Source organism: Choloepus didactylus, chromosome 1 (genome assembly GCF_015220235.1).
Source record: "Choloepus didactylus isolate mChoDid1 chromosome 1, mChoDid1.pri, whole genome shotgun sequence".
NCBI classification, from domain to species: domain Eukaryota; kingdom Metazoa; phylum Chordata; class Mammalia; order Pilosa; family Megalonychidae; genus Choloepus; species Choloepus didactylus.
The window spans coordinates 126,031,271-126,051,132 of NC_051307.1; the positions used below are offsets into that span (position 1 = coordinate 126,031,271).

At 39.1% G+C, this 19,862-nt stretch overlaps 1 pseudogene; it reads right to left on the minus strand.

Annotated features, from left to right (window-relative positions):
• The window catches only part of LOC119523042, a 43,105-nt pseudogene that overhangs the window by 16,105 nt on the left and 7,138 nt on the right, over positions 1-19,862 (minus strand).

The following is a 19,862-nucleotide window of genomic DNA, read 5'->3' on the forward strand; positions in this document are numbered from 1 at the left end:
GCTAACTTACATAAAACTGTAAGTAAAGTTCCCCAAACTGCAGAGCTGGTGCCCCTCCCCCACCAGCATGGCAGGATGAGCTGAAACAATTCACTGTGGAAAAAAGAATCAGGTTACATGGAGTGAGGGAAAGTAACTCAACCAAGTTCCAATTCAGTTTTAATTCATAAATTTGACTACTGAATACAAGCTATAAGCACAGATAAACTTGAAGCAAGCAGGAAAGAAACCTTAGGTTCCCCCCAGCAGAGAGGAGACAGGGCGTGCAGGAAAAAAATACACAAACAAATAAAAACAGAGGCTTTTGGAGATGGCTGAGCTCAGAACACCAGAAAAGAGCTGTGTTCTAAGAAAAGGGACACAGAGAACTGGGTATCAACACTGGTTGACTGGCAAAACTGGGGGGCTGGGAACCGGCTCTGAAAAGGGGCTTTATCTCTTTTTCCTTTTCTTCCCCCTCATTCCAAGTAGCTTATTACAGGAAGCCTCAGGCATTTTCAATTGTCAGCACTGACCCAAGCAAGGGTGAAGTTAACAGAGTCAGAGAGACAAAGGAGGAATTCAAGTGTAGAAGATAACATCTTAAAGGGTGTATATTCCCTAAGAAAAGGAGGGGGCAGGGTCCAGCTCAAGTGGCTGCCCTCCCTCAGCTAATTCAGACCCAAGGGCCTGGGAGAGGGAAAAAAAAAAAAACACAGAAACAACTTGAGCTTGATTTATGATACCCTCAGCCCCTGGCCAGGACAGGGTCCATGGAGAATTAAAGGGCTCACACATCTTTATACCAGTGGGGAGCTGCAGCTTGACAAGTGCCACATGCTTGGCAGGATATGAAAAGCCCAGAGTCTAGAGGCCTCACAGGAAAGTCTAAAAATCTGCTAGGTCTCACCCTCAGGGTACTGAATACAGGATACAACCTGATACTGATACAGCCTGTTCCTGAGACCTGGGCCCATCTGGTTTGGGAAAATCTGACTGGGTTAATCAAGGAAACCAGATGCCTAGACAACATAAAACTATAAATCACACTAGGAAAAATGAAGATATTGCCCAGTCAAAGGAACAAACTTACACTTCAACTGAGATACAGAAATTGAAACAAATAATTATTAATCAAACAAATCTCCTAAATCAATTCAAAAATCAAATCAGTGAGTTGAGGGAAGATATGGCAAAACAGATGAAGGATATAATGAAGACATTGGGTGAACATATGGAAGAACTTGAAAGTTTGGAAAAAAACTGACAATTTATGGGAATGAAAGGCACAATACAAGAGATGAAAAACACAATGGAGACATACAACAGCAGTTTTTGAAGAGACAAAAAAAAAGATTCATGAACTGGAGGACAGGACATCTGAAATCCTACACATAAATGAACAGATAGGGGAAAGAATGGAAAAATATGAGCAATGTCTCAGGGAATAGAATGACAACATGAAGTGTGTGAATGTACTTGTCATGGGTGTCCCAGAAGGAGAAGAGAAGGGAAAAGAGGGAGAAACAATGGAGGAAATAATTGCTGAAAATTTCCCAACTCTTATGAAAGACATAAAAACACAGATCCAAGAAGCACAGCATGCCCCAAACAGAATAGATCCAAATAGACCCACACAAAGACACTTAATAATCAGATTATCAAATGTCAACAACAAAGGCAGTATTTTGGAAGCATCAAGAGAAAAGTGATTCATCACATACAAGGTGTGCCAGTTTGGATGTATTATGCCCTCCAAAATGCCATTATCATTGATGCAGTCTTGTGTGGGCCAATGTATTAGCCTTGATTAGATTGTAATTCTTTGATTGAGCCTTTCCATGGAGATGTGACCCACCCAACTGTAGGTGATAACTCTGATTAGATAATCTCCATAGAAATGTGGCCCTGCCCATTCAGCATGGGGCTTGATTAAAGTACTGGAGCACTATATAAGATCAGACAGAAGGAGCAAGCTGCTACAGCCAAGAGGGACACTTTGAAGAAAGCACAGGAGCTGCAGATGAGAGACAGTTTGAAGATGGCCATTGAAAGCAGACTCTTGCTCCGGAGAAGCTGAGAGAGGACAAATATCACAAGTGCAACTAAGAGTGACATTTTTGAGGAACTGCAGCCTAGAGAGAAATGTCTTGGTAGAAAGCCATTTTGGAACCAGAACTTTGAGCAGACACCAGCCACATGCCTTCCCAGCTAACAGAGGTTTTCTGGATGCCATTGGCCATCCTCCAGTGAAGGTACCTGATTGTTGATGCGTTACCTTGGACACTTTATGGCCTTAAGACTGTAACTGTGTAACCAAATAAATCCCCTTTTATAAAAGCCAATCCCTCTCTGGTGTTTTGCATTCTGGCAGCATTAGCAAACCAGAACAGATTTTGGTACCAGGAGTAGGGTATTCTTGCTGCTGAGTTTGCAAATACCAAACATGTTGGAATGGCTTCTTAAATAAATAAGGGGAAGATTCTGGAAGAACTGTGAGGAGCTTGATAGAAAAGGCCTAAACTGCTTTGAAGAGATCATTTGTGGAAATATGGACTCTAAAGATACTTCTGACAAGGCCTTGAGCGGAAATGATGAATGTGTTATTGCCAACTGGAAGGAAGGTGATCTTTGTTTTAAAGTGGCAGTGAATTTGGCAAAATTGAGTCCTGGTGTTGGATGGAAGGCAGAATTTGAAAGCGACAACCTGGAATATTTAGCTGATGAGATCTCCAAGCAAAATATAGAAGTAGCCTGGCTTCTCCTTACAGCTTATAGTAAAATGCAAGTGGAGAGAGATAAACTTAGAACTGAACTCTTGGGTTCAAAGAAACCAAAAGCTGATGGTTTGGAAAATTCAAAGCTTCCAAGGGGTGGAATCCCAGAAGCTACAGCCCAACATGATGATGTAACCAAACATGGAACCCAGCTGCCATTTCAGTACAAGCCAAGATTGGAAAAGGAGTTAAGCAGAAAGGATTTCTGGAAAGTCCTATTGTCTGAAGGCTTTGACCCCTGTGTGCTTCATGTGAAGCCAACAGAATTTTTGCAATATCTTTATAGACAGAGCCATTGCTGGTGTAGACTGGAGGAGACAGACAAGGAACAAACATGGAGGTTGAGGTCTGGAGTCAAGAGGTCTTGGGCTGGGAGAGTGGAGCAGCCCACATGCATAGAAAGGGTGAGTTTGCCCTGGAGGTTGAGGGTGGGCCTTTCGCATCTATGCTCTGGAAGAGTTTTGCCACCCCAGGCCCCAGAGAGGGTGGAGCACATTCCCAGGGAATTGGGGAGAGCCTGGCTGCCACCACACTGTTCTGAAGGGGTTGAGCATGTGCCCCAGAGATGGAAGGGAATCTGGGTGCTGCCCCAGTGTTTGAGGAGGGTGGGGCAAAAAAGGTGGTCTCCCCAGTGTGTGGATATGTTGCAGCATGCACCTAAGCATTTGGAGAGGAAAGGGCTGCCACAAAGGCCTTTAGGAAGGGTTAGATTCCTGCTCTCTCAAGCCCCAAGGATGCAACGTCATTCTGTAAACGACTCTCAGACTTTGAAATCTAATGGACTTTGTCCTGCGGGTTTGAGGAACTGTTTTGGTCCTGTTAACCTTGTTTTCCTTTCAGTTTCTCCTCATAGCAATGTGAATGTTTATCTTATGAATGTCCCTCCTTTGTATATTGGAAGCATATAACTTATTCTAAGTTTGCAGATCCAAAGCTAAAGGAGAATTATGCCTTAGGACCCACCATACCTGTAATTGATTTTGATGGGATCTTGTACTTAACTTTTGTTACTGAAATGATTTAAGTTTTTGTGATATTGTGATAGGATGAATGTATTTTGTATTTGGAAACATAATGTCATTTTGGGGTCCAGGGGGTGGAATGTGCCAGTTTGAATATATTGTGTCCCCCAAAAGCCATTATCTTTGATGTAATCTTGTGTGGGCAGATGTTATCAGTGTTGATTAGATCGTATTCTTTGAGTGTTTTTAGGAATTCACCCCAACCCAGCTGTGGTGATGACTCTGATTTGATAATTTCCATGGAGGTGTTGTTCCACGCATTTGGGGTGGGTCTAATTTGAGTCACTAGAGCCATGTAAATGAGCTGATGGACAGAGGGAACTCAGTGCAACTGAAAGTGATACTTTGAAGAGGAGCTACAGCCAAGAGGGACACTTTGAAGAAAGCACAGGAGCTGCAGATGAGAAACAGTTTGAAGATGGCCGTTGAAAGCAGCTGAGAGAAGACAAATACCCCAAGTGCAACTAAGAGTGACATTTTTGAGGAACTGCAGCCCAGAGAGGAACGTCCTGGGAGAAAGCCATTTTGAAACCAGAACTTTGGAGCAGACACCAGCCACATGCCTTCTCAGCTAACAGAGGTTTTCTGGACACCATTGGCCATCCTCCAGTGAAGGTACCTGATTGTTGATGTGTTACCTTGGACACTTTATGGCCTTAAGACTGTAACTTTGTAACCAAATAAACCCCCTTTTATAAAAGCCAATCCATCTCTGGTGTTTTGCATTCTGGCAGCATTAGCAAACTAGAACACAAGGGAAGCTTGATAAAAGACAAAATGCAGATTTCTCAATAGAAACCATGGAGGTGAGAAGACAGTGGTATGATATGTTTAAGATACTGAAAGAGAAAAACTGCCAACAAAGAATTCTGACACAACTGTCCTTCAAAAATGAGGGAGAGTTTAAAATATTCTCAGACAAAAAGACATTGAAAGAGTTTGTGAACAAGGTACATGCTCTAGAGGAAATACTAAAGGGAGCACTATAGACAGATAGGAAAAGACAGGAGAGAGAGGTTTGGAGCGCAATATTGAGTGATGGTAGCACAATAATGTAAGTACACTGAACAAAGATGACTGTGAATATGGTTGAAAGAGAAAGGTTAGGGGCATGTAGTACACTGGAAGGAAAGACAGAAGATAAAGACTGGGAGTGTATAACTTAGTGGGAGTGGTCAATGAATGTGATTAAATGTCAAATATGCTTTTACATGAGGGAGAACAAATGAATGTCAACTTTGCAAGGTGTTAAAAATGGGGTGGTATTGGGGTAAAAATACAATCAATGCACACTAGGGTCTATAGTTAACAGTAACATTGTAATATGTTCCCATTAATTGTAACAGAGGCAATACACAAGGCTAAATGTCTATAAATATCCCTTCTGATGTAAGGGAGGATATGGGATTCTTGGTATTGGTGTTGTTGTCTGACTATTTTATTGTATTTTATTTTAATTATAGTTTTTCTTTTGTTCATTTTCAGTTGTCATTTTTTATCTTTTCTTTTCTTTTTTTACTTTTCCTTCCTCCTCCTCTTTCTTTGAGGAAGAAATGGAAATGTTCTTATATAGATAGTGTTGGTGAATGCATAACTGTGTGATTATGCAGGGACCCATTGATTGTTTACTTAGGATAGAATATATGGTGTGTGAATAAAACCATCTAAAAAATAAACAGAAGGACACAAGTGCTAGAGAAAATGTGGAGAAAGGGATGTACTTAATCACCATTGGTGGGGAAGTAGAATGGAGAATGGCGTAGCTCATCTGAAAGGCAGGTGGTGGTTCCACAGGAAGCTAAGCATGGGGTTGCCATATGGTCCTGCAACTCGGTTTTTGGGTCTATACTTGGAAGAACTGAAAAGAGGGACACAAATGGACATTTGAACAGTAGGGTTTATGGTGGCAGGATTCATGATTTGCAGTGGATGGAGGTGGCCTAAGGGCACACCAACTGATGAATGGAATGGTGAACTGTAATGTGTACATACAATGGAATATTGAGCTGCTACAAGCAGGAGTGAAATTGTGAGGTAAATGGACATTGGGAACAGTATGTTGAGTGAAATAAACCAGAAATGAAAAGACAAAAATTATAATGCCTCACTAATATGGAATAACTATAATGTGCAAACTCTGAGAATTGAATCTGAGAGTGTGGGTGGTCAGGGGAAGACTTATTGTAAAAGTTCCTAGATTGTAAGCTCTTACAGCAGTTGCATCTTTTCCTGAGTTGTAATGGCTATATCTAAATTCTGAGGTGCTAAGCTCTTTGTGTATAACCTGATCAGTCCCTGGAACTTTGGCTATCTGTGTGATACCTGAGACTCAGAGCCAGACTACGGCACTTATGAGTGTTAGTATTACCCCATACAGCAAATGTTAAGGAGTCTGAAAAAAGATCAGACTTCAATCAGAGACATGAACAAAATGGACTTGGTTAGGACTAAGATAAATTAGACTAAAGGATAATGGATGGTGTTTTTAAAACTTCAAATTCTGTGTGAGACCAAAGGAAGAGATATCTATTAGGTGCAAAATCTCTATTTTTTGTAACACACTATGTGATTTAGCTTGTATGGTCAGTTTATTCAAACAAAATAATGGCATGGGATGTTGAATAGGGAGTGAGATCGGGTTGGTTTGTACAGGCTAGTGTGGAGCCCCAGTACAGCCCAGAGTAATTTGGGCAGAAAATAAAAATATATTTGCAAACCCTCTTGAGGGACAGGGGGAAAATGTGGAAATATTAAATTCCCCCACCTGGGGAATTAATGATATTCTCACAAGCACTGGGGACTACCAATTTAGAAGGCTGAACCCTCGATCTTGAGCTTTGCCCTTAGGAAGTTTATTTCTGCAAAGGAGAGGCTAAGCCTACTTAAAATTGTGCCCAAGAGTCACCCCCCAGAAAACTCTTTTGGTGCTCAGATGTGGCTTCTCTTTCTAAGCCAACTCTGCAAGTAAACTCACTGCCCTCCCCCCTACATGGAACATGACTCCCAGGGGTGTAAATCTCCCTTGCAATGTAGGACATGACTTGTGGGGATGAGCTTGGCCCTGACATTGTGGGATTGAGAAAGCCTTCTTGGACCAAAAGGGGGAAGAGAAAGGAAACAACGTAAAGTTTCAGTGGCTTCGAGAGCACAAATAGAGTTGAGAGGTCTTTCTGGAGGTTATTCTTATGCATTTTATAATATCCCTTTTTAGCTTTTGGTGTGTTGGAGTGCTAGAAGTAAGTACCTGGGGCTGTTGGGCTGTGACCCAGTAGCCTTGATTCTTGAAGATGATTGTAGAACTAGTTAGCTTACACTGTGTGACAGTGTGATTCTGATAACTTTGTGGCTCCAACTCCCTTTATATAGTTTATGGACAGATGAATAGAAAAATGAGGACAAAAAGTAAATGAGTAATAAGGAAGGATGGGGTATGGGATGTTTTTTGTGTTCTTTCTTACTTTAAAAATTTTACTCTTATTTTTTGCAGGGGGTTAATGAAAGTGTTCAAAAATTAATTGTGGTGATGAATGCACAACTATATAATGGTACTGTGAAAAATTGATTGTACACCATGGATGATTGTATGGTATGTGAATATATCTCATCAAAATTGAATTAAAAGGAAGCATATCCAATATGGGAAAATACAGTTAATGACAACTATGGACTATAGAGAACAGTAATATTGTAATATTCTTTCATCAGTTGTGACAAAGGTATGATACCAATGCTAAGTGTCAAGAATAGGGTGGTATGAGGGGTATGGGATTTTTTTTTGGAGCAATGAGAATGTTCTAAAATTGATTTTGGTGATGAATGCACAATTCTGTGATAATCCTGATGGCCATTGATTGTACAGTTTGGATAGATTGTATGGTGTGTGAATAAAACTGTCTGCTTAAAAAATATTTTTTTTATTTACAAAAGAGCTCTTCATTATGAGGGCCCCAAATAATCTCTCTAACTTGCTCCAATTTATTTATGCCCTACTCTTGGAAGCTACAAACAAGAATCCCTCCACATGTGCTTGATGACAGTTGTCATCTTCTTCCCAGATTGTTCAATTATTACTCACAGGTCATGGTTTATGAATCCTTGAATACCTTCATGATTTCCTCAGGCAGAGCTCCAATTTTTTGAAATTCTTCCAGCATTGAATGAAATATTTCCAGTCTGAACATATTCCCTGTTCTAGATAGTATATTACCAACAAGAACATGTGCTAATATCACATTTGGGCAATTTTACTATGTTCTTTACTCATATTGTGGTTAGAGTCAGTCAGAGTTCTCAATAAGTTATATAGTTTATAATACTTTCAAGGTTGAACAGAAAGGAAACAGCCAAAAAAAAAAAAAAAAAAGAAAAAAAAAAGACATATTACTTGGAAGAGAATATTGTGTTAAATAAAAACACCATAGATTTATTCTTCTGCTAGCCAGTGTTATATAAATATATAGAAAGAAAAACAAACCCAGAATATTTGATTTAAAGAAATGCCACTAAAGTTGTTCAGAATAATGGAGTCCATCTCATAGAGTAGCATTTGGCATAGCTTATCCTTTCCTTGAGCTGTAAATCTGTGTGATGAACACAAATGCATAAAATATTTCCACTATTAAATAAGTTTATGAGGCTCCAGTTTAAATGATGTTAAACAGTTCTCTTTACTTCAGGACTTCTCAGAGCCTTTGATACACTAATACACATAGGGCCCTATATTATAAAATGTTCCCCTGGACTTCCAAGCCATAGAACCTTTTAGTCTTAAAGGAGTCCATGGGACTTAGTGCATTGTGTAGAGCAGACTTTAGAAAAAGCTGCCTCAAGATAAATTGAGAATAGGTGGTTTTTTAAAAAATCTTTTAGCTTTGATTTTTTATCTTATTTACTCACTGAATAACATGGTAACAATGGAACCAGTAATAAAAGTTCTCTACCTTATAGACTGCAACACTAGAAAATTAATGGTTGAGCCATTCCTTGAGATATTCTGAGGATTTACTAACACACATTCAGAAAATTAGCTCAACTTTTAGAACTATGATTTAAAAACCAATTAAGGGAGGCAGGGCAAGATGGCAGAGTGGTGAGGTCTAAGTTGTAGTTACTCCTCTTGAGCAGTTAGTAGAAAGCCAAGAACTGCATGAACTATACACCACTGAGGAATTTGAGATTGGACAAACTCCATACAACACTCATGAATGTGTGGAACAGCTGAGAGCAGTGAAATCTGTAAGTTCCCACAGCCAGGGGGCCTGCAACCCTCCCTGCCAGGCTCAATCCCAAGGGAGGAGGGGCTGTCTGTGCTGGGAACTAGGAGGGAGAATGAAAGCTACAAACATAGATAAACTGAGAGCAGACACTGGGAAATCTGGGAGCAGTCAGCCCAGTGGGGAGGAGATAGGGCTAGCAAAACAGCAAAAAAATAGAAAACAAAATAAAAACAGAGACTTTTTGGAGTTAGGTAAACATAATATGGATTCAAACAGAATCAGGTACATATGCAAATCCAGGGAGGGAGAGCCCTTGTCTGAAAAGCCAGCTTCTCTGCTTTCTTGATTGTTCCTTAATTGCCCTCAACTCTTGGTCTTTTAGCATTTCAATAGCCCATTAGATCTGCAAAGACAGTAAATAGTCCATATTGGGCCCTTCCTTTTTTTTTTAATTTTTTTCTCTTTTTCTACAACAATTACTCTAAGAAGCCCACTACAGAAAGCCTCAAAGACTTCCAATTTAGGCCCAGGCAGGAGCAGAGCTAAGATAGCTCTGAGAGACAAAGCAATAAGTCTGGCAGCAGAGAAAGTTTGCTAAACGCCATAACTTCCCAGACCTTTTGGGAGCTCAGATCCCAGGGTTTGGAATTCATTAACTAGCTTCAGTCAGCCAGTCCCAGACTGTGTTATGGTCACCTGGGGAAGTAAAGGCTCCCCACCTCCTTACACTGGTAGGGGAACTGCTAGGGTCTCATCTTCAAGGAAACTCCATACCATCCTCCAGAGACCTGGGCCTCTCTGGACTAGGAAAACCTGACTCAGGCTGACAATATCTGAGGAGATCAAACAAAAAGGCTACATAGAGGCAGGGCAAGAAACAGAAAAACAAGAGGTGAAAAACTCTGATCAACTAAACACAATCTAAGTTAAAGGTCTAGAAAAAGCTGAACTAAACAACAAAAATTAGAAAACAAAGCCAACCAACAAGAAAATCCTAGGTAAAAGAGTGAAAACAAGCTCCATAATAAACTAATCAAGAAAGTCAGATGCCTAGACAGCTTAAGATAATGAGCCATACTAGAAACATGAAAAATGGATCAGCCAAAGGAACAAACTAATAGTTCAACTGAGACACAGAAGTTGAAGCAAATACTGCTAAAACAATTCAATGAGCTGAAGGAAGAACTAATTGGAGATGTTCAAACAAGTCTAAATCAATTCAGAAATCAAGTCAATGAATTGAAGGAAGACATAGGAAAAGAGATGAAAGATATAAGGACACTGGATGACCATAAGGAAGAATTCATAAAATTGAAAAAAAAAACGACAGAACTTATGGGAATGAAGGGCATAATGGAGATGAAAAAGACAATGGAGAGATACAACAGTAGATTTGAACAGGCAAAAGAAAAGATCAGTGAATTGGAAGACCAGACATCTGAATCCATACACATGAAAGAACAGACGGTGAAAAGAATGGAAAAATATGAGCAGGGTCTTAGGGAGCTGAGTGACAACATGAAACACACAAATATATGTGTTATGGGTGTCCCAGAGAGAGAAGAGAGTGGGAAAGAGGCAGAAAGACAGAACATTAGAGATTCAAGAAGTACAGTGCGCCCCAAACAGAGTAGACCCCAATAGACATACTCCAAGACACTGATCAGATTGTCCAATGTCAAAGACAGAGAGAGAATTCTGAAAGCAGCAAGAGAAAGCAATCCATCACATAGAAGGGACACTCCATAAGACTATGCACAGATTTCTCCACAGAAACCATGGAGGTGAGAAGACAGTGGTATGATATATTTAAGATATTGAAAGAGAAGAACTGCCAACCAAGAATTCTATATCCAGCAAAACTGTCCTTCAAAAATGAGGGAGAGATTAAAATATTTTCAGACAAACAGACACAGAGAGTTTATGAATATGAGAGTGGCACTACAGGAGTAGTGCTACAGGCCAATAAGGGAGTGCTACAGGCCAATAAGAAAAGACAAGAGAAGGAGGTTTGGAGAAGAGTGTAGAAATGAAGATTAGCAGGAAGGGTAAAAAGAGAGGAAAAAATAAGACATAACATATAAAATCCAAAAGACAAAATGATAGAAGAAAGTACTGCCCTTACAGTAATAACACTAAATGTTAATGGATTAAACTCCCCAGTAAAAAGACACAGACTGGCAGAATGGATTAAAAAACAGGATCCATCTATATGCTGTCTGCAAGAAACTCACCTTAGACACAAGTACAAAAATAGGCTGAAAGTGAAAGGTTGGAAAAAGATATTTCAAGCAAATAGCAACCAGAAAAAAGCAGGAGTAGCAATGTTAATATCAGATGAAGTAGACTTCAAAAGTAAAACAATTAAAAGAGAAAAAAGACACATATATTAATAAAAGGATTAATTCACCAAGAAAACATAACAGTCATAAACATTTATACACCAAGCCAGAGTGCCCCAAAATTCATGAGGCAGACACTGAGAACACTGAAAGGAGAAGGAGATAACTCAACAATAATAGTTGGAGGCTTCAGTACACCACTATCATCAATGGATAGAACATCTAGACAGAGGATCAACAAGGAAATGGAGATATTGAATTGTACAATTAATGAACTAGACTTGAGAGATATTTTTAGAACACTACACCCCACAACAGCAGGATACACATTCTTCTTAAGTGCTCATAGAACATTTTCTAGGATAGAACACATGCTGGGTCACAAAGCAAGGCTCAACAAATTTAAAAATGTTGATATTATAAAAAACACTATCTCAAATCATAATAGAATGAAGTTGTAAACAAATAACAGGCAGAAAATCGAAAAATTCACAAATATATGGAGACTAAACAACACACTCTTAGAAAACCAGTGGGTAAAGGAAGAAATTACAAGAGAAATTAGTAAATACCTCAAGGTAAATGACAATGAAAACACCATATATCAAAACTTATGGGATGCAGCAAAGGTAGTGCTGAGAGGGAAATTTATTGCCTTAAATGCCTGTATTAAAAGAGAAGAGAGAGCAAAAACTGAGGAATTAATGGTCCACCTGGAGGAACTAGAGAAAGAACAGCAAAGAAACCCCAAAGCAAACAGAAGGAAAGAAATAACAAAGATTAGAGCAGAAATAAATGAAACTGAGAACAGGAAAACAATAGAATCAACAAAACCAGAAGCTGGTTCATCAAGAAATTCAACAAAATTGATGGACCCCTAGCTAGGCTAAAAAAAAAAAAAAAAAAAAGAAAAAAATAGAGAGAGAGAGAGAGAAAGAGAGAGAGAGCAGATGCAAATGAATGGAATCAGAAACAGAAAAGGAAACATAACTAGTGACCCTGCAGAACTAAAGGAGATAATGAGAAGATACTATGAGCAACTATATGCTAATAAACTGGACAACTTACATGAAACGGACAACTTCCTAGAAAAACATAAACAACCAACATTGACCTGAGAAGAAACAGACGCCCTCAACAAACAAATCACAAGCAAAGAGATTGAGTCAGTCATCAGAAGGCTCCCAAAAAAGAAAAGCCCAGGACCAGATGACTTCAAATGTGAATTCTACCAAGCATTCAAAAAAGAATTAATACCAATCCTGCTCAAACTCTTCAAAAAAATTGAAGAGGAGGGTAAACCACCCAACTCATTCTATGAAGCCAACATCACCCTAATACCAAAATCAGACAAAGATACTACAAAAAAAGAAAATTATAGACTGATCTCTTTAATTAATGTAGATGCAAATATCCTCAAAAAAATACACGCAAATCGAATTCAGCAGCACATTAAAAGAATTACACACCACAACCAAGTGGGGTTTATTCCAGGTATGCAAGGCTGGTTCAACATAAGAAAATCAATTAAGGTAATACACCACATCAATAAATCAAAGCAAAAGAACCACATGATCATCTCAATCGATGCAGAAAAGGCATTTGACAAAATTCGACATCCTTTCTTGAAGAAAACACTTCCAAGGATAGGAATAGAAGGGAATTTTCTCAATATTATAAAGGCAATACATGAAAATCCACAGCTAACATCGTACTCAATGGGAAGAGACTGAAAGCTTTCCCTCTAAGATCTGGAAAAAGACAGGGATGCTCACTGTCACCATCGTTATTAAACATTGTGCTGGAAGTTCTAGCTAGAGCAATTAGGCAAGAAAAAGTAATAAAAGGCATCCAAATTGGAGAGGAAGAAGTACAATTTTCACAGTTTTCAGATGACACAATCCTATATGTAGAAAATCCAGAAAAATCTACAGCAAAACTACAAGAGCTAATCAGCAAAGTGGCAGACTACAAGATCAACACTCAAAAATCCCGTAGTAAGAAATGTTGCTATATTAGGTTATTTTCTTGGGGTAGAGTAGGAACACTGGCCAAAGGGTAAAGGTTGAAACTGACCGTGTGTTAAAACTTCAACTTCCATGTGAGATCAAGGGAAGAGATGTTTATTTGGTGTAGGATCTACATTTTCTAAACAATATAACTTCTACAGTCAGTTTGTTCAAACACTATAATTATATGGAACTTTGAATAAGAAGTGAGCTATGATAGGTCTGTATAGATTAGAATGAAATAGCAACACATCCTAAAGTAATTTGGGTGGAGAGTAAAAATGTATGTTCGGAGACCCCTGAAGTGCTGGGGGAGAATGCAGAGGTGTTGGACTTCCTCACCTGGATTGTTGCTGATGTTCTCACAAACATTGGGGACTGATGACTTCATGTGCTTAGCCCTCTATCTTGGGACTGGCCCTTATGAAGCTTGTTGCTGCAAAGGAGAGGCTAAACCTGCTTATAATTGTGTCTAAGAGTCTCCTCCTGAGTGCCTCTTTGTTGCTCAGATGTGGCCCTCTCTCTCGCTGCCCTCCCCCTATGTGGGACCTGGCTCCCAGGGTGCAAATCTCCCTGGCAATGCAGGATATGACTCCCAGGGATGAATCTGCACCCGGCATCATGAGATTGAGAACATCTTCTTGACCAAAAGGGGGATGTGAAATGAAATGAAATAAAGCTTCAGTGGCTGAGAGATTTCAAATGGAGTCAAGAGGTCACTCTGGTGGACATTCTTATGCACTATATAGATTACACTTTTTAGGTTTTAATATACTGGAATAGCTAGAAGTAAATACCTCAAACTACCAAACTCCAGTCCAGTAGCCTTGACTCTTAAAGACAATTGTGTAACAATGTAGCTTATAAGTGGTGACAGTGTGATTGTGAAAACCCTGTGGATCGCACTCCCTTTATCCAGTGTATGGATGGATGAGTAGAAAAATGGGACAAAACCTAGAAGAAAAATAGTGTGGGATGGGGGGGTTATTTGGGTGTTCTTTTTTTATTTTTATTTTTTATTCTGATTCTTTCTGATGTAAGGAAAATGTTCAAAAATAGATTGGGGTGATGAATGCACAACTATAAGATGGTACTGTGAACAGTTGATTGTACACCATGGATGATTGTATGGTATGTGAATATATCTCAATAAAACTGAAAAAAAAACCCAATTAAGTACAGTAGGTGACTTTGTCATCTACATGGTGATGTAAACAGCTACTGAAAACTCCTCTCCTGAGATTCTATGAAAATAAAGGACAATTCTGAATTGTTTGAAACTCTGGAGGAGGATACAGACTGGAGAAAGACCCTGCAAATGCCAAATTGAAGAAAGAGAAGAAATATAAGGTAGGAATCTTCCATCCCAGACCAGCCATTTTTCCCCCTCCCCCTCACTTTGTTTCCATGTGGAAAAGGCACAGAATCAGCAGACTGGACCCTTCACACCAGGGACACAGATTTAAAAATCTCTCGTAACAGTGAGACAAAAATTCACTGTTTGAAGACCTGGTCGATAGGGGAGGACATTTGAAGGCCCAGGTCAGTGAGGGACAAAGAGACTGAGAAAACATTGACAGAGAGTGCATTTCTAGGCCTGGGTCTGAAAACCCTTCCCCCACCCTTGAGTGAAGCAGCAGCTAGTGGCTGTTTCCTTGCCTTTGGGATGGCTGGAGTACTCAGTCAGCTAAGGGAGTCCTCTGCCACAAGTGGGGCCCCACATTGAGGCAGAGTTTGGCTGGCAAAGTGAGGGCATAGGAATCCAGCAGTTTCAGCTCACCAGTGTAAATGCAGCCTGTGCTCGGAGGCAAAGCAGCCACTGAAGACAATTAAGTTACCAAACAGAGCTATCTGCCAGATAGACTGGAAAGTGCAAGGGAATAGAAACACTTCAAATGATGCTCCAGATCCTTTATTAGGACCACAGGAGCTGTTCTACACACCCTGCACAGAAACCCAGTCCTGTTTTGGCTGAGAAATATGGACAACCCAACTGTTAAAGCAGGGCTCCAAAACAAGTCGAGGTCTTGCTGGCAGGCAGAAAACAGGGCACCACTGGGAGCCAGAAGGTCTATATTACTGCACACAGTGAACTTGCTGGGGCTCCCAGTGCCTACCTCCTATCCCTGTGACAGGCCACGGTGGGTGCCTGATTTTGGAGGAAAACTGGGGGCAGAGACAACCTGACGACTGGCTAGTGAAAGAAACAAAGAAATACAGAGATCAAAGAAAACCAACAAGAAAAATGAAGGGAAAAGAGAAAAAGCAATCTCCAGAATAAACTAATCAAGAAAATCGATTCCTAGACAGCAAAAACTCATGAGCTTCACCAGGAAACATGAAGCTATGGCACAAAGGACCAATCTAACACCTCAACTGAGACTCAAGAGTTGAAATAACTAGTTAAAGATGTCCAAATCTTCTAAATCAAATCAACGAGTTGAAGGAAAATGTGACAAAAGAGATGACAGATATAATGAAGACACTGGGTTACCATAAGGAAGAATTTGTAAGCTTTGAAAAACAGATGCCAGAACTTATGGGAGTGAAAGGCACAATAGAAGAGATGAAAAACAAAATGGAGACATACAATGGCAGACATGAAGAGGCAGAAGAAAAGATTACTGAACTAAAGCACAGGGCATCTGAAATACTATATACAAAAGAACAGATAGGGAAAAGAACAGATAAATATGAGCGAGATCTTAGGGAACTAAATGACAACATGAAGCACATGCATATATGTGTTATAGGTGTTCCAGAAGGAGAAGAGATGGGAAAAGGGGCAGAAAGAATAATAGAGAAAATAATCATCGAAAATTTCCAAACTGTTATGAAAGACATAAAAATATAGGGCCAAGAAGCACAGCATACCCCAAACAGAACTAATTCAAATAGACCTACTCCAAGACACTTACTAATCAGATTGTCAGATGTCAAAGACAAAGAGAGAATTCTGAAAACAGCAAGAGAAAAGTGATCCATCATATACAAGGGAAGCTCAGTAAGACTAAGTGCGTATTTCTCAGTAGAAACCATGGAGGTGAGAAGGCAATGGTACGATATATTCAAGATACTGGAAGAGAAAAACTACCAACCAAGAATCCAATATCTGGCAAAACTGTCCTTCAAAAATATTTACAGATAAACAGACACTGAGAGAGTTTGTGAACAGGAGAATTTCTCTACAAGAAATGCTAAAGGGAATGCTACAGTGAGCTAGGAAAAGACAGGAGAGAGATGTTTGGGAAGAGTATAGAAATGAAGATACCAGGAGATGGAAAGAGGGTAGAGATCAGGCATTTGATGCTGAAGGAGTACAGAATGTTCAACAGGATTGACTGTACAGATCCAGAAGTGGATAGCACAATACTGTGTGATGGTAGCACAATATTGTAAGTACATTGAACAAAGATGACTGTGAGTATGGTTGAAAGAGGAAGGTTAGGGGCATGTAGGACACCAGAAGGAAAGATAGAAGATAAAGACTGGGATGGTATAACCTAGTGAAGCCTAGAGTGGTAAATGATTGTGATTAAATGTACAAATATAAGGATGTTTTTGCATAAGGGAGAACAAATCAATGTCAACTTTGCAAGGTGCTGAAAATGGAATGGTATAGGGGAAAAATACAATCAATGTAAACTAGAGTCTATAGTTAAGAGTAACATGTAATATGCTTCCCTTAATTGTAACCAAGGCAATAAACCAAAGCTAAATGTCTGTAAGAGGGGGATATAAAGAAGGGGTATGGGAGTCTCGGCATTTGTTTTGTTGTCTGACCTTTTTATTGTATTGCATTTTATTTTAATCTTATTTTTTGAGGTTTTTTTAGTTGTCATTTTCTCCCTCTTTCTTTTTCTTTTTTTCTTTTTTCTTTTTTCACCTCTTCCTCTTTATTTGTGGAAGAAATGGAAATGTTTTCATATGGATAGTGGTGTTGAATGCAAAACTATGTGATTATACAGGGAAACATTGACTGTCTAATGCAAAACTATGTGATTATACAGGGAACCATTGAATGTTCTCTTAGGAGGGAAAGTATGCTGTGTGAATAAATCTGTCTAAAAAATAAACAGAGGGATATAAGTGCTGGAGAAAATGTGGACAGAGGGAGGTACCTAATCACCATTGGTGGGGAAGTAGAATGGTGCAGCCCACCTGGAGGGCAGTGTGGTGGTTCCATAGGAAACTAAGCATGGGGTTGCCATATGGTCCTGCAACCCTGTTATTGGATATATACTTGCAAGAACTAAAAAGAGGGACACAAATGGACACCTGCATAGTAGGGTTTATAGTGGCAGGATTCATGATTCACAGCGGATGGAGGTGGCCTAAGGGTACATCAACTGATGAATGGAATGGTGGACTGTGATGTATTCATACAATGGAATATCAAGTTGCTAAAAGAAGGAATGAAGTTGTGAGTTATGCAGCTAGGTGAATGGACATCAAGGGCAGTATGTTATGTGAAATAAAAAGAAATGAAAAGACAAAAATTATAATGCCAGATATGAATGTCAGCATTACCCCATACAGTAAATGTTAAAGAGTCTGAAAAGAGAACAGACTTCAACTAGAGATATTAACGAAATGAACTTGGTTAGGACTAAGGTAAATCAGACTAAAGGATAAAGGATGATAGTGATGGTTTTTTAAATTTCAACTTCTGTGTAAGACCAAAGGAAGAGATGTTTATTAGGTACAAAATCTCTATTTTTTTATAATACACTATGTGATTTAACCAGTATGGTCAGTTTATTCAAACAAAATAATTACATGGAATGTTGAATAGGGAGTAAGATCTGGTTGGTTTGTACAGGTTAGTGTGAAGCCTCAATACATCCCAGAATAATTTGGGCAGAGAATACAAATGTATTTGTAAAGTCCCCTTGAGGGACTCGGGGAAAATGTGGAAATTTTAATAACTTCCCCACTTGGGGAATTCCTGATATTCTCACAAGCATTGGGGACTACAATTCAGAAGGCCAAGCCCTCAATCTTGGGGCTTGCCCTTGTGAAGCTCACTGAAAAGGTGAGGGTAAGTCTACTTAAAGTTGTACCTAAGAGTCATCCCCAGAGAACCTCTTTTGTTTCTTAGATGTAGCCTCTCTCTCTAAGCCAACTCTGCAGGTAAACTCACTGCCATTCCTCTTATGTGGGATATGACTCCCAGGGGTGTAAATCTTCTTGGCAATGTGGGATATGACTCGCAGGGATGAGCTTGGCCCTGGCATCACGGGATTGAGAAAGCTTTCTTGGACCAAAAGGGGGAAGAGAAAGGAAACAAAATAAAGTTTCAGTGACTGAGAGATTTCAAATGGAGTCAAGAGGTCATTCTGGAGGTTTCTCTTATGCATAATATAACATCCCTTTTCAAGTTTTGTTGTGTTGGAGGGGCTAGAAGTACGTACCTGGGGTTGCTGGGCTGAGACCCAGTAATCTGGATTCTTGAAGATGACAGCTATATCGTTTACACTGTGTGACCGTGTGATTGTTAAATTCTTGTAGCTCCTACTCCCTTTATCCAGTGTATGGACAGATGAGTAGAAAAATGAGGGCAAAAAGTAAATGAATAATAGGGAGAGATGGGTGGTATGGGATATTTTGGGTATTCTTTTTTACTTTACTTTTTATTCTTATTCTTTTTCGTGTGTGATAATAAAAATGTTCAAACATTGATTATGGTGATGAATGCACAACTATATAATGGTACTGTGAACAAGTGATTGTACACTGTGGATGACTGTATGGTTTGTGAATATATCTCAATAAAATTGAATTTAAAAAACCAGTAAGCTCAAATACATTTCAGAATGGTGACAAATATATCTTCTGGCCTATTCTTGGTTGTTCTGTTTATATGTTTATGGACGTTTCTTTACCCACATGTTATGTACTTTTGAAATAATTTTCTTTCTTCCATCACAGAATAAAAAGTTCCTGGAAATTAAATTCCTTAAATTCCTGAGGCTGCCACACACATTGCCACATTGCCTCTTTATGCTATTTTGATGAGGTACTTGCTGGGGAAAAAAAGAACCTAAGTTAAAGCTATAGTTGAGAGGATCATTTCCATTTTTTAACTGACATCTAATTTTATACAAAAACCTTTTTAGCTTTTTTTAAGAAGTTAGATTGTTGATTTTGGTACTTCCAACATTGTGGAAAAACTAGCCATTGCATTTCTTTGTTTCTATGCAAATTTGTCAGTTTGGTGCAGTTGTGTGAGTATTGTTTCCTCCTAAAGGAAAATATTTATGTCAGGCCCTATTCTTTTTTCCTTTCTAATTCTGATGGACCAACTGATTAATCCATTGGCTCAATAAATATTTTTGAAGATTCATTTCATTTCACTCATTTATTCAAAAATATATTTTGCATCCCTGTTATCTGACTGACACTCGGTTAGTCAGTAAGGATACAAAGTTGAATAAAATATGGTATTTGTGCTTGAATAACTCATATTCAATAATTTATGAGGCAGACATATTTCATCTTAATCCTGTGGAATAAG